The 9,582-nt window shown below is 36.3% G+C and overlaps 1 long non-coding RNA gene across 1 annotated transcript in view; it reads right to left on the bottom strand.

Annotated features, from left to right (window-relative positions):
* Positions 1-2,542: 2,542 nt before the first annotated feature.
* The window catches only part of LOC141494966 (uncharacterized), a 65,794-nt gene continuing 58,754 nt past the window's right edge, over positions 2,543-9,582 (bottom strand). Inside the window, exon 3 of the long non-coding RNA XR_012470599.1 lies at positions 2,543-3,057. This is a non-coding gene — a long non-coding RNA (uncharacterized LOC141494966). The remainder of the gene's footprint in view (positions 3,058-9,582) is intronic.

Below are 9,582 nucleotides of genomic sequence, written 5' to 3' on the forward strand. Positions count from 1 at the left end.
CCTGTCTAGATTCACCTTTTGCTTCCAATCTTTCCCAACCTATCATCACATTATTGACGTAATCTTCCTAATAACCCCCTATCACCATACCTTTCCTCAACTCAAAAATTTGTAGTCTTCCCCTCTTTTTATATCAACCAAATAAAATTTAATTCAAGGCCTTCCATAATCTAATTCTAATCTACATACTGCTTCTCTTAACATAATCATTACATTAGATTGTAAGGTCCTTGACAGCAAGGACTGTCTTTTGCCTCATTTTGTATCCCCCAGTTCTTAATACATAGGTGCTTAATAACCTTCTGAATGAATGAATGAAAAATAGTAATTCTTCATTTCCCAATCTTTACCTGTCTTCTCATCATACCATATCCAAAGCCTAGAATGCATTTTTCTGACAGACTTATCACTATTTGTTGACATCTTTCATTAGGCTTTAAATGCTCTTTCATTAAGTCTTCCATGATTTTTACCATCCCCTCCCCCACATCTGCAAAGATGAAAGTTGGCTCTCAGTTTTCAAATATCTCATAGAACTTTCTCAAGACCAATTTTTTTCCCATTTACTTCTGTCTCCACTGAGTTATAGTTATTTTAATCCTTGTTCTCTCTCCCCAACCCCTTCAAAAGAATATAAATTCCTTGAAAGTAGGGTTTGAATTGATTCCTATATCCTAGTCATGGGAAAATGCCTGAGCAAAGGTATGTAAATGGGAAAGAGTAGGACACAGAAGAAAGAAAATAGTTCAATTTGGCTAGAGTACACAATATATGGAGAGGAGTAATCTGAGCAGACTGGGCAGGTTGTGAAGGACTTCAAATGCCCTCCACTAAAGAAATTGCAACTATAATTAGTAAGCCATAAGAATCTCTGAAGATTTTTGGATAAAGGAATGATGTGATCTCATTGGTACAACAGAAAGATTATTCAAACAATTATCTGAAAGATAAAGGGGGGGGGGGTGGGCAAGATGGAAGAAACAGAAGAATTCAAGAAGTGTAAGCACTAAAGAACTTTAGATATGAACTTCCCCAGAATTGGAGGTGAGGGAGGCAATTGATAGGGTCAATCTCATTCACAGTTAAAAATTCTAAAGTATGGGATCAAAGTGGATTGAGACACCCAAATCTAAGGCATTGCAGCCAAGAGAATCTTCCAGGAACTTCTAGTTAGAAAAGATAAAAATAATCTGTTTTGCTATAACTCTTCAAAGCTTACAAAACACTTTTTTTAAGAAAGATTTTATTTATTTTGAGTTTTACAATTTTTCCCCTAGTCTTGCTTCCCTCCTCCCACCCCCCACAGAAGGCAGTCTGTTAGTCTCTACATTGTTTCCATGGCATACATTAATCTAAGTTATATGTGATGACAGAGAAATCATATCCTTAAGGAAAAAAATAAAGTATAAAATTACACAATAAGATAATGGTTTTTCTCCCTAAATTAAAGGTAATAGTCTTTGGTCTTTGTTCAAACTCCACAATTCTTTGAAAGTATTTTCCATTGCAGATATCCCAAAATTGTCCCTGATTATTGCACTGATGGAATGAGCAAGTCTATCAAGGTTGATCATCACCCCCATGTTGCTGTTAGGGTGTACAATGTTTTTCTGGTTCTGCTCATCTTACTCAGCATTAGTTCATGCAAACCCTTCCAGGCTTCCCTGAATTCCCATCCCTCCTGGTTTCTAATAGAACAATAGTGTTCCATGACATAGATATACCACAGTTTGTTAAGCCATTCCCCAATTGAAGGACATTCACATAATTTCCAATTCTTTGCCTCCATAAACAGGGCTGCTATGAATATTTTTGTACAAGTGATATTTTTACCCTTTTTCATAATCTCTTCAGGGTATAAGCCCAGTAGTGATATTGTTGCTGGATCAAAGGGTATCCACATTTTTGTTGCTCTCCAGAAAGGTTGGATGAGTTCACAGCTCCATCAACAATGCATTAGTGTCCCAGATTTCCCACAACCCTTCCAACATTGATCATTGTCCTACAATGCACTTTAAATAAATTCATTTAATCCTCACAATGATGTTATAAGGTAGATAATACATATATCATTCTCCTCATTTTACAAGCAAAGATGGTGTAATGACTTACCCAAAGTTGCATGGCTAGTAATGGCTGAATTCCTAAGTCTTAAGTGTCTATCACTGAACCACACTGGAGCAGAAAAGTCCTTTAGGGAAGCTAGAGTAAAATAGGGATGGAGGACGCTGGGGCCAGACCATGGAAGACCTTAAATGCAAGCTAAAGAACTTAGTCTTACTTCCATGGAAATGGGAATCATTGGAGGTTTCTGAGAAGGGAGTAATGTGGAGAAATTCACATATGTAGAAATAATTTAGGTATATCTTGTGGTGCCCTGGGATAATGCTTAGCTAGTTTCTCTGAGTTAAATAAATTATTTTATATCTACTCCAACTCTTCTATAAGTTCATTTCAACTAACCATTAAATGGATTCTAATTATACTTCTTTCTCTTGTAAAAAAAATCCTTTCTAAATCCAAAAGGGCTACATCTGCAGTCTCCAAATACACACACACACACACACACACACACACACACACACACACACACACACACACTGTTTTAAAGTTTACAAAACGCAATACATAACATTATCTCATTTGACCCTCACAATAATACTTTGGAGGAAAATATTACTGATAGTATTGGGATGAACATCTCTGGTGTGAGAGCTTGCCAAGTCCTTTTCAGGGCTGTCCATTCACCTTTGATGTCTACCACTCATTCAACTCTCACCTGTGTCTCCAAGAAGCTATAGCATGCTTAATGGTCACAATTCAGCAAACCATTTCAGTAGATGAACTGAACCAGTTGGAGGCTAACCAGTAGGTGAGTAGGTAGGTTGTGTACCCCAAGTATGTGGAGGCTTCCCCAGTAGAAGGAGGTCATAATTTGTTCCAACAGTCATGAAGGTGGCTAAAGAAGGCACTGTGGAGTACACCAAGATCATCCAATATATCCTGAGTCATCATCAGTCATCTTGCCTTTGATCTTGCTCCTGGACTTTGATGACTCTAGAAGACAGAGTGAAGCTGATGACTTTGTGTCTCATTTAAATCCAATTCACATACAAGTCAAGATATCCTGTGATGTCATTTGAAAACAAACAACAAACAACAACACCAACAACAACATAGATAGGAGAACTAATATTGAGAGTAGTTACGTAATTTGCCCATGGTCACACAGCCAGGCATTGTTGGAGACAAAACAGTAGAAGAAATAATCTTCCAATATCTCAAGTGAGTGATATTTAGATGTAGGGATTGCCACATGGAATGAGATTCTAAACTTCAAATAGGAGGGATCATTCCAGCAAGAGGACAGTGCTGAGAAATAAGAGGATAGTTCAATCTTCCTCACCCTCCTCCAGTCTGGAGATCTTGCTGAGAGAATACTATTTGGAGATGAACACTGACCTGGCAACTTCGGTATGGGAGGACTACAATGAACCCAGTGTGCTGTTTAACCCAGCCCCAGTGAGGAAAAAATGACTGTCCAATTTACTTTCTATTTAATTGGAAGAGTCAGTGACAGCAGGGTGGGGACTCAAACCCCATAGCAATATGACCTTCATTCTAGAACTATACATTTAATGACTCCACAGAGCAGTGCTATAAACCCAGCTCCATTTGCCTTAGTAATGCAAATGATTAATGTCAGTTCTACTGCTTACCCAGGGTCTCCAGGAAATTGGAGTAGATGAATTTAAGAGAGAAACTTCTTGTTTAAACAGAACTACTTTAGAAAATAAACACTCCAGAACTCGATAGTAAATACAGATATTTATGTTGAATGAAAGTGGAAATATGAATTTAATAACATGGAAGGCAGACTTTCCCCCCCCCCTTTTACTTTTGGGAGCTCATGTTATTCAGAGAGCTTCAGAATGAACTACCTCACCTGTCCTTAGGTGATGAATCTGAGTCCCACTGAAACAGACAAGATCAAGTTGAATGGGAGCTAAAGGTACAATCCACATGTCTACATGGAAGATTTTGAGGGTATCCTTGAAGGCTTCTAGAAACAATAAGGTACTGCTTTTAGTTATGATCATTTGTCTTAAACCTTCACTTTTGTAACATCCCCTTTATTAATTTTCCAGAGGTGCATACAGATCCAAAGGTCATTTAATATTTTTCTTTGCTTTATAGATTACCAGGATTTAAATACATCTGCAGTCTCCAAATACAGTGATCTTTTCATTATGCCATAGTATTACTGCTCTGACTAAAAATTTTTGTTTTAATTTGTTTCAATGAATTCATAATATCATTAGTGTGAATAATTTCTGCATCTTTCCAGGTCACAACCCATCTTTACCTTCTCATTCTCATCCATATTTTTCTGAAACATTCAAAAGGAAATCTGCTAATAAATCTTCCTTTTATTCTTTTGATTTTCATGGACATCAGTAATTCCTCCCAACCCCACCCCTAACTCTAACCACAAGATTATTCCTCCTTTTCTGGTCATACACATCTTCAATTATGTCCCCTATTTCTATTTATTGTTCATGGTTGATAACATGCTATAGTCTGTTTATACTTATCACATTTCTTTCCATTCTATTTTGATTTGATCACAGTGTTCCCTCACTGGGATAATATTGGCTTTTAGGGGAGTGAGTAACTGGGATCATTGAAAGTGTTTTACAATTTTCCAAATGCAGTCTAAGCTATGTTCCTCCATTTACAAAATTCTGACCAAAATCAATGATCTTTTGTAGTATTTTTCAAGATATATATATATATATGCTATAATAAATTTTAAAAATGGATTAAAAATGCAATGTATACCATTGATTCCATACGTATCCCATAATTTGGAAAAATGTGTTTTTTATCCACTTTATTTATCTAATATTGACAACTAAATTTATTTCTTCCAAATGAGTCTCATTAAAAAGATAACTTACAACCAACATAATGTATTGTACAGAAAAGAACCTGGAATAATCTAAAACTAATAAATATTGGTTACTATCAGTATCATTCTTATTATTACTACTACACATTTTAATTAATCTGGTCATATTGGAATGGAGGATCTGCAATGGGAAAATATTGACAAAGCATCAGAGGTGGGAATATGAGCAGCAGAAGGAAGGCTTTGAATTACAGACTAAGAAATGTGGACCTGACTTTATTAAATAGGAAACCAGTGAAGATTTTTAATCATTTTAAATTAAGATATGTATGATCAAAAAAAGTTGGGATAGACATGGGGTTAGAGGGAACCATAGATGGATAGTATAAGGATTTTATTGGTGTCCATGAAAATTGAAAGAATCAAAGGAAAATTTACAGATTTTGAATATTTCAGGAGAAAAATGGATAAACCAACATTTCTGGAAAGGAATTTGGAATTATGCCCAAAGGGTAACAAAAACGTGCATGCCCTTTGATCCAGCAATACCACTACTGGGTCTATACCCTCAAGAGATGATTGAAAAGGGTAAAAACATCACTTGTACAGAAATATTCATAGCAGCCCTATTTGTGGTGACAAAGAATTGGAAATTGAGTGAATGTCCTTCAATTGGGGAATGGCTTAACAAACTGTGGTATATATATGTCATGGATCACTATCATTCTATTAGAAACCAGGAGAGATGGGAATTCAGGGAAGCCTGGAAGGATTTGCATGAACTGATGCTGAGTGAGATGAGCAGAACCAGAAAAACACTGTACACCCTAAAAGCAGCATGGGGGTAATGATCATCCTTAATGGACTTGCTCATTCCATCAGTGCAGCAATCGGGGTCAATTTGGGGATATCTTCGATGGAGAATGTCATCTGTATCCAGAGAAAGAATTGTGGAGTTTGAAGAAAAACCAAAGACCATTGCCTTTAATTTAAAAAAACCCATTATCTTATTATGTGATTTTGCTATCTTTTGTAATTTATTTTTTCCTTAAGGATATGATTTCTCTCTCATCACATTCAACTCAAATCAATGTATACCATGGAAACAATGTAAAGGCTAACATACTGCCTTCTGTGGGGGGTGGGGGAGGGAAACAAGATTAGGGGAAAAATTGTAAACTTCAAAATAAATAAATAATTTTTTTAAAAATGTATAAAAATGAAAAAAGCATGGATAAGTTGTGACCTGGATTTATGTAGAGAGTATTCACACTAATGATATTATTTATCCATTGATGTAAATCAAAACAAAATTTATTAGCTATTACTAGGCAGTAGTATCATGGCATAGTGGAAAGATTACTGCATATGGGCCTGCAGGTGTATGTTTAAATACTGGAAACCCATAAAGCAAAGAAAAATATTAAATGATCTTCATACCCATGTGAACTTCTAGGGGAAAAAAAACAGAATCCATAATTATTTTTGCAACATTTTGATGGACTTATCCCCCAACCTAATTGGTGCCCTCCCTCAGAATGTCCCCAAACCTTAGTGAAGGAGAAATAAAACATGAACTATATAAGAATTCATTAAAGTAGATCCTCTCACTCAATATTTAACAACTATTCATTGCCCTTGGATTGAAGACCCTGAAATTTTGTCCAAAGGGCTTTTTTCACTATTGCAAAAGTATTTTGGTCACTTCCCCTGTGTTCTGCTCTTAGACACAAAATGTGTTTCTTATTCTGATTAAAAAGTCCTACCAGTTAAATTCCAAATACTCCCCTTTTTTCTTCACTGATGCCACTCTTTCTCTATTCTTCCCTTTTCCTGAAATGATTTATTTATCTATTGTAAGCTGCCACAGAATGCTGCTGATAGGCTGTACATTTTCAGTGGACTCTGAAAAATTCTAAAATCAAATCTATTTCCTAGGAAGCTGTAGTTGCTATTAGCAAGCAGTCAATCTTTCTTAACATGCTAATAAATCTCTTTGCTTTCAGTTTGGGCTACTGCCTTTGGCCTTCACTAACAGGTATACCTCTCCCAAGAGGTCTCATATTTTCCAATTGAGAGAATTTCCAAATACATTTCCTCTTCACCTCTTTAATGATGATGGCCATCACAGAAAGGGACACAGATAGTTTTCAGTTTGCCTGACTGACTCAGGAGGCTCTTTAATGATTCATAGTTTGAGTCAACTAGGATGTGTCTGAGCCAATAGTGAGTGTATGCTAAGAAGATAGTGAAATTTGGAATGTTCTTCCATGATGCTAGACTCCTTCCCACATTGCTGCATTCTTCCAGAACCCCCATTTTGGGGATGGGTCCCAGGCCAGTTATGCATGCTCCTTCCTAGCTGTTCTGACTCTCCATTATGCTCCTCTCTAGGGTATCTTCTCCCAAACCCCACTCATCCTCTTTCACCCACTCTCTAGTGAAACTTGGCTTCATATCTCTCCTTATGTGACTGTGTGATGCTGGACAAGTCCCTTAATTTAGATATAACAAAGAAACGCCTCAGTTTCCTCCTATGCGCAAAGAGATAGTTGAACTTGACAACTTCTCAGATATCTTCCAGCTCTAAATTTATGATCTTCTGATTAATTTATGTTAGTTTTCTAAATGAGACCTAAATCTAAGAATGTGTTTTGATACAGAATAATAAAGTCCAGGGTAATATAGTTAATAAAATGTAAAAGATGAACCACAATCATATTGCCATCCTTTGTGACATACAAAACCAGAAATCTGGAGGAAGTTGCAGTCCAATTGAAAGATGTCCACAGTTCCTCCTTGGATGGGCAATCAAAAGAATTGGCAGCCTGGTTTATTACATGCCCAAAATCAATATGAACCATGAAGAACTTGGTTGTTCCATTGTACAAGATGAGCATAAACAAGATGTCAACATGTGGCTAATTGCAGCTTATATAACAAACATCTGCAAAAACTAGAAGTAGAGAGATTGTAAGAGCAACTCAACAAGATGCTCCAAACCAAATGAACAAAATTCTTTCATTCTCAATGACTTTAGTGCAAACTTAGGCAGAAAGATTGATGACAAAAGTTATGTTGTAAAATATGGGTCAGTAGCTACAATCTCTAATAGAACTCTCCCTTTTATCTAAGAACTAGAGTTAAGCCAGACAAACCATGTGCACTGGGCAGACTCCTGGATAAAGTGTGCTTCCTATCATACCAGAGGACTCAATCTCACTATCACTAGTCCTTTCAGGTTGAGGTTGATTAATTGCATTGATCAAAGTTTGTTTTTTATCTCTCTGAATTGTGGACATTGGGCAAATTGTTCTCTTAGTTCTTCCTACTGCACCTGTTACCAATTCATGTATATTTATCCCATGAATATTTATTAAGTACCTATCCTGTATTGGTTCCTATGCTAAACACCAAATGTATACCACACACACACACACACACACACACACACACACACACACACACGTCTGCCCTCATGAAGTTTTATATTCTACTGAAGGGAAACATCATGGGCATGGATAAGTAATTGCAAAGTAGATACAATATGTATACAGATGAAGTCAGGTAATTGGTGGCTAGTCCAGAGAAAGCCCTCCTAGGGTCAGGAAGATTCATCTTTATGAGTTCAAACCTGCCTCAGACACTTACCACCTGGTGTTGTAATCCTGGCAGGTTACTTAACCCTCTTTGCTTCAGTTTCCTCATCTGTAAAATGAGCTGGAGAAGGAAACTCTTCCCTGTATCTTTGCCAAGAAAACCCAAATGGAGTCACAAAGAGTCCAGACATAACTGAAATAACTGAACAATAAAAATATAGATGAATATTAGGGAGAGGACTCTCTCAGCATAGTCTTCAGTCTGTATGATAATCCTTCAATTGAGTCTTGAAAGAATCAAGGAATTTCATAAAAATAGACAATGAAGGAGTGTGCTCTAGACATGGGGGACAGCTTATGCTTAAGTTTAAGCACAGAGAAAGGAATGTATGAGGAACAAAAAATGGTGACTAAATTTAGTTAGAGCAAAGATAATATAACAGAATAATAAGATAATATAACAGAATATATATATATATATATATATATATATATATTATATATATAACAGAACAGAAATTGAAACAAGGTTAGGAGACTTTAAATGTCAGAGAAGATTATATTTTGTCCTAGAGGCAAGAGGTAGGTAGTCACTGGAAGTTCTTGAGCAATAGGGTGATATTGTCAAAATTAGTCTTTAGGAATATCAATTTGATAGGTAAATGGATAAATGAATTGGAAGAAGGTGAGCCTAGATGCAGAGAACCCATTGTTTGGACAAGAAGGTTTAAGGACCAGAATTAGAGTATTGTCCATGTAAGTGGAGAAAAGAATAGATACAGGTGATATGTGTAGAGCTAAGTGTTATTCTGACAAGACTTGGTAACTGATTGACTATGGAGGAAAATTGAAGAAGAATTGAGAGTTGAGGAATCCTTAGAGGTTATGGACCTTAATGACAAGAAAGTCAACAAAATAAGGAAGTTGAGGAAAGGCAGTTTTTTGGGGAAAGATTGAGTTCTGTTTTGGACATGTAAGTTTGAAATGGCTACATTTCATATTCAATCAGAAATGTAGATTAGACAGTGATCCCAGATTGGAACTCAGAAGAAAGACTGGGTATATGGTTCT

Source organism: Macrotis lagotis, chromosome 8 (assembly GCF_037893015.1).
Source record: "Macrotis lagotis isolate mMagLag1 chromosome 8, bilby.v1.9.chrom.fasta, whole genome shotgun sequence".
Lineage (NCBI taxonomy): Eukaryota > Metazoa > Chordata > Mammalia > Peramelemorphia > Peramelidae > Macrotis > Macrotis lagotis.